Raw genomic sequence first — 14043 nt, forward strand, 5'->3', positions numbered from 1 at the left:
GTACTGACCCATTCTGTAGAGGTTCTAAGATGATTCTGGCTCAATGTGAGATAAAAGTTCCTGCTGGTAGAACTACTCAGCCAGGGGTGAACTGCCTTGAAGACAGACGTCAGAGTTTTGCAGACAACCCCTTGAAGTTACCGTATTTTCAGACTATAAGATGCACCCCCATTTGAGATGGAAATGGGGGTGCATCTTATAGTCTGAATGTAGTTTACCTGGTTCACGGTGGGAGGGGGCGCATGGCGGGGCAGTGGAGCAGGGGTCACAGGAGACAGGAGCAGGACCACAATTTTTTGCTTCAAAATTTGTCTTTCCTTCTTTCCTCCTCTAAAACCTAGGTGCGTCTTATGATCTGGTGTGTCATAAAGTCCAAAAAATACAGTACCTCTGAAGCTAGGAGCCACACGCCCTTGCCCTTGGTTGTTTGGGGAATGCACTATTAGCATTAATTAATCCAACCAATTAGTAAGCACAGGCACTGTTCTAAATGCCCCCATGTTTTTATTCACTTATTGCAAATGGAAGAACTCTGTGTCCAGGCTCTTGCAATATGGTCAAGTGGAGCTCAGCAAGATGGAATTACCTACTCTGGACAAAGGCCAGATACATAATCCACAGAGTTATACAGGCCCTTGGTTTTACAGCCCAACTGTAAGATGAGGCCCTGTATGGGCAGAGAGTTTCCAATCATAAGACTGGGGCTGGCTGGGAAAAGCTCCCCGTACTAGATACCGAAATAGCCACTCTGGCATTCCATCCCTCAGGGCCCTTCCAGCCTGGCTCAAAATCCACCTCATCCTGGAAACTGCCCTTGTGTACAGTGGCTCACAGCATCAGCCACACGTTGGGAGTGTCCTGAAAGTGCGCGGCACTGGTTAACTACCACCCAATCTACCTGGCTTCCAAATACACAGCAAGATGATCTGCTTATAGCCAACAATAAGATTTAATTACATGAATTATGCGTGGAATATCTGTGCCTGTAGAGCTCATGCCCTCACCTCCTCATCCCTCCTTTGAGCAAGGGAGTTAACTTTCCCGTCAGTAAATAAAGAAGAATACAAAATTGGGGGGCGGAGGGAGAACACGATACTGAGGCTCGAACTGATCTGAATTCCAAACCTGCCTCTCCCACTAGCCATGCGGTCCAGACTGAAGTAGTTAAATCTCTCAGAAGCCGGGGTTTTCTTTGTAGAATGGAGATAATGAATTAAATTCAATCTCAACACAGAAAAATCATTAAGGGGTGGAGGGCCTCTATCCGACAGGGTTGCCGTAAAGATTTAGACCTAATGAGTGAAGGTGCTCTGTAATCTGTAAAACCATGACCAGATGTTCATTTATTTTCGAGTCCATTATTTCTAGACAGTGATATGGACCTTGCGGCGCCCAAATACCCACTGATAATGGGATGGTGAGAAGTGCAGGTGATTTCCTAGTGGTTTCCTTCGGGAAATAAATTTGAAAAGGATCCACCTTCTTAAGGTCTTCAGATGACTAAATGGAAATTTTAAATTTGTAAAATCCCCTTTAGTTTTAATACTCATCTAAATCTAAACTAATATTCACGGGTTCAATAATTTTCATATTCTTCTCGGAAGTCTGGTTCAAGCAAATACCCCAAATCTAAATGAATGGCTAAAAGGAAAGCAGAAGGGAACTCTTGTTGCTGAAAACCTGCTCCATTATCAATAGACTCTGTGTACCTCAGTTTCCATCACTAACACTTTTCTAGAAGTTCCTTTTTTTCCTGAAACTCGTCCTAGACACACCAAAATAAACTCCAAAGAGATCTGTTAACAGGGACCTATATATTCCTGCTAACTGCCCCAATGCAACACTTCCTAAATAGATCATTCTTTTACGATTACCCACTGACGCTCCAAAAGAGTAACATGAGTGCAGTGGAATGACATCATATGTATATTTGACCAATCCACATTTTAGTACAAGGGCCTGAGGGAAGAAGGAACTGAGAGAGTCAACTACAGGTGCTTCTGATACCAACTCTATTCACGGCACATATGCACAAGGGATATGATGTAGGACACAGGAATGTGCTTGCCCCCTTTCATCTTGATTCCTGTGGGTCTCTCATAATGTAAACATTTCACCCGCTTATGGGTGATTTGAGAGCTCTTCAATAAAAGGGTTAGTTGTAGCCCTGGCTGGATAGCTCATTTGGTTAGAACATCACCCCAATACACCAAGGTTGTAGGTCGGATCCCCAGCCAGGACACAATGAATACATAAATAAGTGGAACAGCACATCAATGTTTCCCTTTCCACCCCCTCAAAAATTAATAAATACAATTTTGAAAGGGTTTGTTTTAACTGGCCCTCATGACTAATGAAATGATACTGAATAGGAAGGTCACAAAAAAACCCATACAGCTTGTTTTAGCCAATGTATTAACATTCCATGAGGCAAAAGGAAAAGAGCTGGACTAGGGGTTAGGACTCAGTCTCGACCTGAGTAACCCAGGACCACAGGGTATGTGTAGCCCCTATGTGCTTCAGTTTCCACGATTAACACTGAAGGAGGCCACTCAGTCATTCATTACCTTGCGTTAGTCATCCATTACCTTGTGATTCCATAAACTCAACCTATAATAGAACTTATTAAGCTGGTTTATTATTATTATTGCTCCCCCCACCATCCATACTCCAGTGTCCCTGAGGGCAGGGACTCTTAGACTCACCACAGCATCTCCAGGGCTAGCAGATCACCTGGCATAATAAATATTCAAAGAAAGAAAGAGTAAACCAACAACCAGATGACATGAACATTCTTTGATAACATGACTAAATTTATCATCAAGCTTCACCTTGACTCTGGCCAAGGTTCTAATGAGCAGTAAGAGCCCAAACAAAATACCCAAACTAGGAAGATGTTAAGAGGACAGACTTAAGTCTGACCCAGTTTGAATAACCAAGAGTTGGCTGTCTGATCCAATTTCTTAATTATTAATCATGATTATTGACAAGCAACAGTCCTTCTGTGTTGAAGGAACAAATATGGTTTGGGTCCTCTAGCAGGTAAGCTTCTTCTACCACAAACACACCTAATTTTGAGTGGAATGGTACTTTCACCTTTGCTTTCCCCTTTCTTTTGGCCACCAGAGAGGACGAAAACCAGAAGGTGACAGCTTTAAGAAAAGCCATATAGCAGGCAACTTGGTGAGGGCATCTTTATCCCAGAAACCAAAGAGGTGGCCAAGAAGATTCAAAAAGGTAAAAAATGGTAGCAAGGCAAATTTTAGTGAGTAGGTGAGTGAAAAAGGTGATATATAGGGAGTCACACTGAGAGCAAAGCTAAGAAAAAAGATTTCTAAGCGCTCGGGAGAATGTGAAAACAAGCACAGGGGGAAGCCACTTCAGGGTTTAAAGCAAAGAATCACATGGTTGAAATGGCATTTGTTAGGAGCCAACTTAACCAAGCATTTGATGATTCAAAGTTCACTGTGATCTTAGTGAAAGCCCAAATTTTTCTCAGAAGAGAAAAGCTGCCTTCCAATGAAAAGACTAGGAAAAAAGCTTTACTTCCAAAGTCAACTGGTGCCACAAATCCAAATTCAACCTCTTCCCAGTTATCGGGATTTCAAGCACAATGCCTGAAGCTTTCACCTATAGGGTCTTACTTAACCATCGCACTACTCTCGTTGGGTATTATCCCCACCTTGTGAGGTCCAGAGATCTACATGAGTTGACCAAAGTCATATACTTAACAGAGTTTGAATCTAGGAGTCATTCCTCCAGAGACATACACATCGAATATCAGACTCACACTACATGCTCACTAGCTGTAGGCTGGAATTCAAAGGGAGGGGATGTAGGCAGTGCTGAAGTCTCAGCTTTGTCCGTGGCTGACACCATCAAGCACAGTCTAATTAATTCTTAATGAAGAGTAATGATACTGACTCACCTCCCTGGGTAGTTGGAAGGAATGTCAGGCACTAATGGTGGTTAATCAGTTTTGCATATGCAAAGTGGGACAGGTTATTATTTTCCTATCATGCTAACAAGTGGCTTGTGAAATACGAGGATTGGCAGCCTGGATTTTGAAGGCAGCCTCCAGAGAGATGAAGCTATAGAACGTAAGTCGCTGTCGAAGAAGGAGCAGAACTTTTAGGGTGCTGACACTGAGAATTGAGGCCACATCTGCTGTGGAGCCAGCACCAGCCAGTGAACCTAGGTGTCATATACTCCAAATGCCAATAGGTTCCCTCTAATTTCAGCAGGAAGGAGTGGATAATTACTCCTTCTCATTTTCAAAACTCACTTCCCTCTCAACAGGATCAACAAGCCAATACCTCTCCACCAAGCTCCCGATGCTGGGTACCTCATTAGAGGACTTAGCATTGCCCTCCTGAGATGCCCTAATTCTCTGCTCCATCAGCTTTAAGTACTTGCCCAGGTGACAGCTCAAGAAAGGCTTTGATTGATTTCATGCTATGCAGCTCTGTATCACCAGCCTTTAGGGGAATCAAGCTCCCTATCCTCCTAATGAATCTGTTAGCCTTTGAGAACAGAAATTCTTGCCTCCTCCTTCCCCTCATCACCACTACCAGTTCAGCTAATCACTGCTCTCCTTCATCGCTGGACTCCTTCAGAAGGACACCACCAGCGACTCCGGTCCGGGCAGCGCATCGCATCTGACCGTTCCGTGAAAACTCGGACACCCAGACAGTGCACACGCAAGGAGAGCATGTGCTGGATGACACGATCTGCAGGCTGAGTCATGGATCCTGGGAGGTGGACGACTTAACCTCAGGAAACACATTTCCAACCCGGAAACAGCAGTTTCTTTCCTGCTCTAAGAGAAAATAATGCCACACTTAGCAGGGAGCAGCAGTCAGCAAGCATTTCGAAAGGGAAACACGGAAGGCCCTGCCCAGGTGTAACAGTCAAAGAAAACCCCAAATTAACTCCCCAATTCCAATAGGTGTGTAGCGTGAGCATATATTTGAAATACACTCACCAATCACACTGCTTACTAAAAACAAAGAAAAATACCAAGAAAATAATACTCCTTAGTCACTAAATTCTGGATACCATCACTTCTTTAGTTGGTAAGACTCACCAGATTATCACAGTGCCTTAGCATTTTAAATGACAATGAGTATAAATTCAAAGTCAAAACAAAGATATCAACACATGAGATAAATACATACACTGCCTTTAGCCAAACCTTAAGACAAGCATTTCAGGAGGGTCCAGCCCACCCCCATGCCCAAGGGAATGTCTACAAACAGGCCGCATCCAATCAGAGTGCTGGTTCCCTGGTGCCTGTGGGCCATGCCTGGGGTGTCACCTCTCTTACAAAAGGCCAGTGGAGACTCACTCAATGTTACACAGCCTGTTGACAGCCAACTTAATGATATGTTGGCTCTGGACTGACTCCAGTCCCAGCAGGTGACCTGCCCAGACATAGTTCCTCTGGCTGATTCGAAATTCTAATTCTGCTTCCTCAGGAAAGGCCCTCCCTACTCTACATGGAGAAATGGTCCTGGACCACCTTCTACAGCTTCTAGGTCTTAGGATGGCTCTCTCATTCTGGCCATCTACCCTGGATTATGTAGATAGCATGCTGGGGACAGTGGCAACTGGTAAATACTCAGTTTACTTCGGATTAGGTTATAAGATAATCAACAGGGAAAACTAGAACCAAGATGGCATTTTGAAGGGCTGAACTATGAAGTCCAAGTCCTTGGTCATACACACTGGCTTTCAATTGCTCTCTAAAGATCCAACTGATCCACAGGGATCTCATCAGCACTCACATCAGAGAATCTAAAATTCAGGCTCCAGCCTGCCCAGAAGGAAAAAGCTCCCGCTTCCTGTCAACTCAAGTTAACCAAGAACAGGAGTCACCATGAAACGTTTGGCTCCTTTCCGTCACCATGACCATCAGCAATCAGAGCAGCACTTGTGCGTGGGAACATTGAGTCTGGCCTACCTGCCATGACACACCCATTTCTAACACACACAGATCCTGATACATGACTCCAATCATGCAAGAGTATTTTCTGAGTCCCAAAACACAATCATAAAACTCCTCGGGAGCAGAAATAAAGCTTGTGTGACCTCTAGGACTGAGGACAGGGGCATGAAGCATTAATACTGGGCAAAAGTGGGACAACAGAGAACAGACAGAACTAATCTGTTTGTTTCTGTACCTTTCTGATTACAGTTACGTTAGAGAAAGTTTCTTCCAGGAACTCTGAATAGTTGCTTTTATTGAATTATGCTTTTATGTGATGCCATTAGCATAGGAAGAAACATCCTATGAATTAGTCTCTGGGTTTTCCACAAGGATGTTGGGTGTCCTTCAACACATCACACAGGTTGCTCTTTACAAAACCCCCAAAGGAAAGTTTGATAATAAACACAACACCATGTGTTTTGTACCTTGTGGTCAACTGGCTGGGCCGTGGCTTTACTCACTGGCTGCCAAGATGCACGCAGCCACTCTGGCAGGCCCCTCAGAGAAAGCGCAAAGGTTATTTTGGTCAGCAAGTTTGGCTTCATTCCAAAATCCACTTTAGGTCCCTACCTCTAGTCTTTCTTTTTCTTCCTTCTTTTCCCCGCTTTTAATGTACACTATTTTAAATTCATCCTGGCAAGCTGTCTTAAATTCATTCTGAAATGAGACAGGGAAATTATTTGTTTTATAATCATCCCCCTTTCCCACATCTCCCCACCCAGGCACCAGGCACTGGAGATGGAGATAAATAAATGTGTTACCCTTCCTGCCCTCAAAGAGAACCCTTCCAGCAAGGAGACCCGTAAGTAAGTTCATTACCCTTCAAGACGTCAAGCCCCTTGGGTGGGACACTTCCCCTGCCCTCTCCCCAACCACCTCCCCGACCTCCTCAGCATTCCTGCAGGTAGCGCCTCTGCTCACTCACTGTGAAGGAATGATTTATGTGTCTGCCACCCTTGTTTGTGGGTCTGTGAGGACCATGCCTTTCATCATTTTTCTGCCCTGGACATTTAACTGAGTATCTGGTATATAGTGTTCCCCCCAAACAATGACTAAATGGATGTCTCGATGGTGGGCCCTGAGTCAGTAAATGAACAGACAAGTAACTGAATACACGACGTCAACCGAGGAATGAACAGAGTGCTGCTGGGGCAGGAAACGGGGGTGGATCCAGCCTCGAGTCAGCAAGAGCCTCGCAGCAGGCAACGCTCAGGCTGGCCCTGAAGCCTGAGCAGGGAGCCCTGTTCAGAGAAGATACCCACGGAAGAGGAGTGGCGAAGAAAAGGCAAAGCAAGAAAGCAGAAACGGTGGGGCAGAGGCTGGAAAAGTAAGCTTGGTCCGACCGCAAGGGACCTCACAGGCTGTGACAAAAGGTCCACGCTGTTTCACACAAAGGCAACAAGGAATTGGGGGTAAAGAACAAATAATTTTGTAAGTTTGGAATCAGAATGTTTTAATCAAAAACATTTTCAATGTGTCCCAAGGCCAGAAGAGTTCTCCAAATTCAAGTGTTACAATGTGGCATATCCCTTAAGCATTTCAAATGTATGAAGGCTCTTGAATGCACTAGATGACAATGACGGTTTGTACAGGTGTGCTTGTTTAAACAGCCCAGAGCCACAGGACGATTAGCTCTGCTAGGGACCCAGTCACTCAGCTCTTCCAATAAAAGCTCATCAGACTTTGTCTTCAAGCACTCGACATTGTTTCCCTGGCCCCTAAAGAGGGCTGTGTGCTGACAGTGTGATCATCCCTGAACCCTGCGTGGGGACTAGAATGCTTGTGCTCATGCAGTGTGCAAAGACCAGCTAATACCCCCACGAGCCAATGTACCAACCAACCCAAAATACATGACATTGTGTGTTCGAAAATGTCCCCTCCATTCCCAATGTTCACTGATACATCTGAGTCCCCACCCTGCAAGTGAGAAATATTGAATACAATCTGCATTTAATGATGACACAGTGAAGGAGCAGCTGCAAAACAGGTCTTACACTGAGAAGGATGCAAATTCGGGGCCGATGAATACCTCAACCCGGCCTCCATCCCTGCCCTCCAAATTTAAACCTGGTCCTTGGTTTATACTTAGTTCAATTTCAGCAGGGGAAAGAACTTTGGCACTTTGGCTGGAAATTGGATGAGGCAAGAGAATTGAGTGGCTATTGCCCCCACTTTAGACATTTAGACAATAAGCTACTCATTAAATTAACGCATGTTACTTGAACACCTACTGTGTGCAGAGCCCCAGGGCCCAGTGGTCCACAAGCACTGTAAGAGCATGCAGTGGGGCAAGACCTTCTCAGGAAGAGAGGTACAAACATCCAATTCTGAAATCAGGCCGTACTTCTGCCTTCGCTTCCACAAGGCCCAGGGTGTTCTGAAGGACTCTTCCCTCCTCAGTCCTGATACCCCCAGCAAAGGTATCAAGGAAAAATGGCAAAAGGTCACAGATTCCATCAACATTTCTGCAGCTCCCCAGCATGCACACACACACACACACACACACACACACACACACCCAGAAGGCATCTCTTTGGGGGACGGGTGGTGGGGGGAAGGAGGGAGGGTTATACACTTCCTTCCAGGATCTCTTCCTTCTACAGATTCTGCTAACCCTGGTAGAGGAGGTGGAACCCTCAACTCCTCTTTCTAAAATGTAATCCATTTTCAATCACTCCTACAAAGCCACTGAAGCTCTCCCTCTCTTTCAAGTCCAATGAGATGCAACGTGAGAGGCCAAAAGGCACAAAGGCAAAGCAAACAAACCCAAACCATCACATCCCGCCTACTAGTGTCCCTCACGGACATGGCATACTGAATTCTGGGACCTTCAAAGTCACTTCTCTGCATCTAAGGATCTGTCTGGAAAAGTGCCCATCAAAACTCAAAAAGGATTTTCCAGGTCCTGAGTGAGGGAACCCAATCCCACACCCCCTTGAGGGATTCCACTCAGAACCTGGCTGAAGCAGCACCCAAAGTTAGGCCATTAACCCAGGCTTCTCCCATCCCTTCTGATGCAACTCATCACCAAGAATGTCTATGCATGCCTTCATCTCTCAGATATATCCATTCTGTTCCTCTCCCACCCATTCACTTTGCTCCTCGCTCACGAACAGGACCCCACTACCTCTCTCTCTGAGCTGGGATGTCCCCTACATCCCCACACCACCCCACTGCCAACAACCTGGTTTGCCAGGTTCCTAATCCAGGATGTACATCTGGATGAGATAGGTGGCTTCTTAGAAATATACATCCCAGCTCTGATGCCACAAGTATTGAATCAGAACCCTTAGGAGATGTATGTTTAGCAAGACTCTCCCATGCTATTCTTCAGGTAGAGAAGTGTTCTGAACACACAAATATGACTTTTATCATATACTCATTTGAATTCTTTCAGCAGATCCCCACGCCCTCTAGGACACCACTGCATAATAGGGCACCCACGGCCTTAACCACCTGATCTCAGTGTGCTTCTCAAACACCTGTCCAGTCCCCTCTATTCCAGCCACATGATCACATGAAAGTGCCCAGACACAGCAGGCTGCCTGCTGCACCCCTTCAGCTCCCTGGAGCTCTCTGCTCAGCTGCTTCTGTCACCAGCAACCCTGCCTAATAAATGTCTAATAGTCACTTTAAGACCAAAGCCACCAACCTCTCTTCTGGGAAGCCTGAGCAGATTTCTCCACTTAGAACAGTTGCTTCTGCACCCTCCCCCCTGGCCCGTGGAGCCTCAAATTTCCAACACAGTACACTTCGCCATGATTTCTCTAAGATACTGTCTCACAGTGAATCAGTAAATTCCTTGCCATTCCTATGTTTGACCTCTCTCAACACCAGACGAATTGCTGGGGCTCAGAAGATGTTTGCTAAATATTTTCCTTCATGGGTACCCCTAAAGGTGGAGGGGCCATACTGGAGGGTCTATAAGGCAAAGCAGTTCAGTATTTGTGAAGGGTGCACAGGTTGTGGAACCCTAAAGAGTTTGAAGTGTGAGCTCTCCACTTACTAGCTGTGTCTCAGGTGGTGGTGGTGTTTTTTTCCTGTGCAAAACAAACTTATCATTTTACCTACCTACTGTAAAGATTAAATGAGAGGACCCATGTAAAGTACCGCCATCTCAATCACTGGCGGTCATTACGTACATTGCTAACCTGTATGCCTGCCTAGTACTGGCTATGTGTGTGCACACAAACCTTAGAACTGTGCTTGCCACAGGTTCTCAAATAATTGTTGAACAAATGTGTGTACCTATAATTAATATTTACTACTTACATATCTCTCTTTCCTGCTATACTGCAAATTTTCAGAAGGCAGGCATTGTGTCCCATTTATTTCTGTACCTCATCCTCACTCCCTCTCAATAAATAATTGTTCGATTTAATTTAATATAAAATATTAATACAATTTTATGACTATTAAGAAATTCATCCTTGTCTAAGGAATCATAAGGAATGCCTCAGGCATACTCTGGAATAAAATGAAGAACTCACTGGCTCCAAAATCTCCCTCTAGTCTCCAAAGCCCTGACTAGTTGGCCTCCGGTCTCAACACCAAAGCTGCTGACCCCCCACTTCAGGGTAGGGCCTATCACCTACTCAGCCACAGTCGGAGGTCTTAACTGATGACACACACCCTCCCCAGCTGTGGCATCAAAACCCTGTGGCACAGCTGCTCTACCCAGGAGGGGGCAGCGCGAGCAGCAGCAAGTCCGCCCTTTCGGCTTACAGCCAGTTCCATCCCCCGGGGACTTAGGGGTACAGTCAGGAGAAGTGTCAGGTTCCCACAAAAATAACAGAGGACCAACACCAGGCGGGTGTGCAGGCCAAGTACAGAGGGGAAGAGAAATAAAGAGGCCCAGGAGAAGAAAAAAAAGCAGACGTTTGAGTTTGAGTCGCAGAGGAACTGAGTTCTGAGAAATGTGCTTTTAACTCATTCATTTAGTATCCAGTCCAGAGTAGCTTACACTTCTATTATATGTAACTACTTTGAGTGTGCTTTTAAAAACATTATTTTAGGACAAGAGAGGGATGGGGGTTTTTTAGTTCGTTTATTTAATGCTCTCTATAAAAGTCAGATTTGGGTCAATGAAGGTTTGGACAAGTATTCCCATTCAACAAATTCCTAATATCACTCAGCTTTAATTTTCTCAAAACTAAATCCAAACATGACAAAACTAATTAGGTCTACTGAAGGAGGGGTAAACTTTAAGGGTGGGGGGAAGCTAATAAAAAGCACTTATGCATTTTTATTTTTCCTAAAATGACATCAAAGTCCACTCTTGTGCTACCCTCGTGCAGGAAGACTGCTGGCTTGATGTGGTCTGACCCAGCCCCGGCGCTTCAAATAAAGGGAACTTCAATCACTGCAGCCAGTTAGCAGGTTACTGATTCTCCATCCACTGTGCTTTTATCTGGGTTTACTCCATAAGCCATGCCTCTTTAATTTGCTTCTAGCAAGTGTTTTACAAGAGAGTGGGTACAGACCCAGCTACAAGAAAAGATGCCTTTGGCTGGGCAGGTAAACAACCAAGACCAGGCCATGTACCTGGTGGATTAGTTTCCCACTGTAATCCCTTCTGTGTAAGAGCTGTTGCGAACCCCCGCAGGGGAAGACCGAGCTAACTCTAATAGGCACCGTAGATTCCCAGCCTGAAGGTGTTGATAAAGAGGTAAGTAAAAAAAATTCCAAAAAAAAAAAATTTTTAATGAACTACCTTTTTTTAAAGTTACTTTTGATGGGAAAAGGTTTCCCAATGTCACATTATTTGATAGTTACTGTTTCATTTTAAATAATCAGGGTTATGAGCATTGTAAGGCACAGCAGTGTCCCCAACCAGGACTCAATTGCAAATACTTAAAAAAAAAAGGCTTTAAAATGACAATTCTTCGTGGCAGCCAGACCAGATGCCGGTAGACATGCAGACAGGCAGATTCTGCATGTGCATGTTTTTTTTAACTTTTAAGAAATAGCCCTCTCCCAATCAAATCAATAAAAACTTTAGAGAATAAACCTATTACCAGTGGAGTTTGAGTCCTGTAAATTTAGAACACCATGTAAATAGTAGAATGAACGGCAGTTTCATTCTATCTTTAAAACAGTCAGCGTCTAGCTCCTGCAAGACAGGACCTCGGCCACCTCACTTCTCGAGCTGTCAGAGTCCACACAGTTCATGCCTGACACACCACACCGTGCAATTACCAACCAGCATTGCCATCGCTAAAAGATCTTTCAGAATCCTGATTTTTACCATAAAAGCTCTCATTATTATCTCAGCTCTCTTTGCGTGTTCAGCGTGCCTGGTCACTTACAGGAGGAAGAGAAAAAACCGGGACTCAGCTCATCTTTCCCCAGCCGTGTCTCCCAGGGAGCTGTTCGTGACTCCACAGAGCAATGCCACGCCACTGCACTGGCTGACCAGGCTCAAAATTAGCAGAGCCCTGGAGAGCCACGGGTAACCTTCTGACAAGGTTAGCCAGCAGAGCAGAGCACCGCTCAGGGAAGGACATTAATAAGAAGCCAAGTAGAGCCTTTCAACAAGCCCATTAGGGCCTCTCGGAACCCCAGCAGCATGGAAAGCTGGAGGGGCCGCCACGGCAGCCTGAGGAGGCTGACCTAGCCTCTTATTTTTACCCCATGGAGTCAGCAGCTTCTTTTACCGGCGACAAGCACAACCCCCAGATGTAGTTTTCCACTTTTATACTCAACACACATGGCCACTGGTTACACAGTAATTTTTAAACTTCCAACTGGATTTTCAAAATGTAGTTTTTATGAAATAGTTCCAATGACATATACCCTAGAGATAGGAAACATACACAGGAGAAGATAAACTTTCCCCGCAGTGCTCCACCAAACAAAAGTCAGTACTAACAATGCATTTTGATGCATTTTCTTGCACTAATAACTTATTCTTCTTATTCCCTCGAGTTTTGGGTTCTTTTATTGCCCACCTAACATTTCACACTCAGCATTTTCCTGAGCCTTGAGATTTTCTTTGTATCTGTGATTTTTAAGAGGTAGAGTATTCGTGTCATGCATCTCCCATTATCTGACTATTTCCCCACAGCTGAACATTTAGATTTTGCCCCAATTTTTCACTGTTAGGGTAACATCCTTATAATCCTTTCCTAAGGACAGATTCCTGGAGCCCAAGGACAGGAAACATTTGAAGTCGCTAGTGTGGGATGGGGACCCCGTGAGGACAGAGACTGCACCTTGTCACACTGTAGGTGTTTTCTGAATAAAGGAATGTGCCAGTACCTCGCTGGTACAGCCATACTGGTTGTTTGAAATACTGGAATACCTCCATACGAGTAAGTCAGTGGTTCAAGCCTACGGAATGCCCCTGTCCCTGTGGATCCTCACTACCCAACAAGCACAGGGTGAGTGGACGCCTGGGGGCCTCCGGTGGTTTCCCCTGTGTCGATGTCTATACCGCTTGTCAAATAACACCCCTGTTCACTTATAAGTTAAGATTTGCTTTTTACCTTTCGTTAGGCCTCCCTCCCCAATCAGAGACCATATTTAAAATCTTAATTACCATCCCTTCAGCACAGCTTCTTAAATTCACTCAATTCCCTAATATTTTATTTTTAAAACTGAAGTGAACAATGAATAGGAAACACTTACCAAGATGCCTAACAGGGCACTGCCCCCACTAAGTGATTCTCTACAAAGCACAGTGAGTTGGGTTAGACAAGATTAGTATCATCATGATATTCATGGGCCTAGTACTAGGACCAGTGATATTGGTTCCCAAGGATAAAAGTTACTTGCATAAGTCCCATGAGATTTTGAAACACTCTCAGATCATCAACTATATTCTCAGAAAACTTAAGCAAAAATATCAAAATGCTGAAAGCTAGCGATAAGTAGAAGAGTCAAATACAGCCTAACCTATGCCCAGAACACCCCATCCACCTTAGCTCTCTTTGCTAAGCTAACCTATTTCCTGTGGGAGTGAACAGATAACTAATACGTGGAGCAGAGCTTTATTTCTTTGTAATGTTTTTGTCCATCCTCTACTGGGGAAGCCAGGGCTGGAACACCAGCCA

The 14043-nt window shown here is 44.8% G+C and overlaps 1 protein-coding gene across 6 annotated transcripts in view; it reads right to left on the reverse strand.

Annotated features, from left to right (window-relative positions):
• The window catches only part of TEAD1 (TEA domain transcription factor 1), a 242405-nt gene that overhangs the window by 169823 nt on the left and 58539 nt on the right, over nt 1-14043 (reverse strand). The window contains exon 1 of one of the 6 annotated variants that reach the window (XM_045194275.3): nt 12298-12416. The exons of the other annotated variants lie outside the window; for them this stretch is intronic. The gene's annotated coding sequence lies outside the window, so the exon portion shown is untranslated. Of the gene's footprint in view, nt 1-12297; nt 12417-14043 lie in introns of those variants that run through there. 6 annotated transcript variants of the gene reach the window in all.

The sequence above is a fragment of the Desmodus rotundus genome, chromosome 5 (assembly GCF_022682495.2).
Source record: "Desmodus rotundus isolate HL8 chromosome 5, HLdesRot8A.1, whole genome shotgun sequence".
NCBI lineage: Eukaryota > Metazoa > Chordata > Mammalia > Chiroptera > Phyllostomidae > Desmodus > Desmodus rotundus.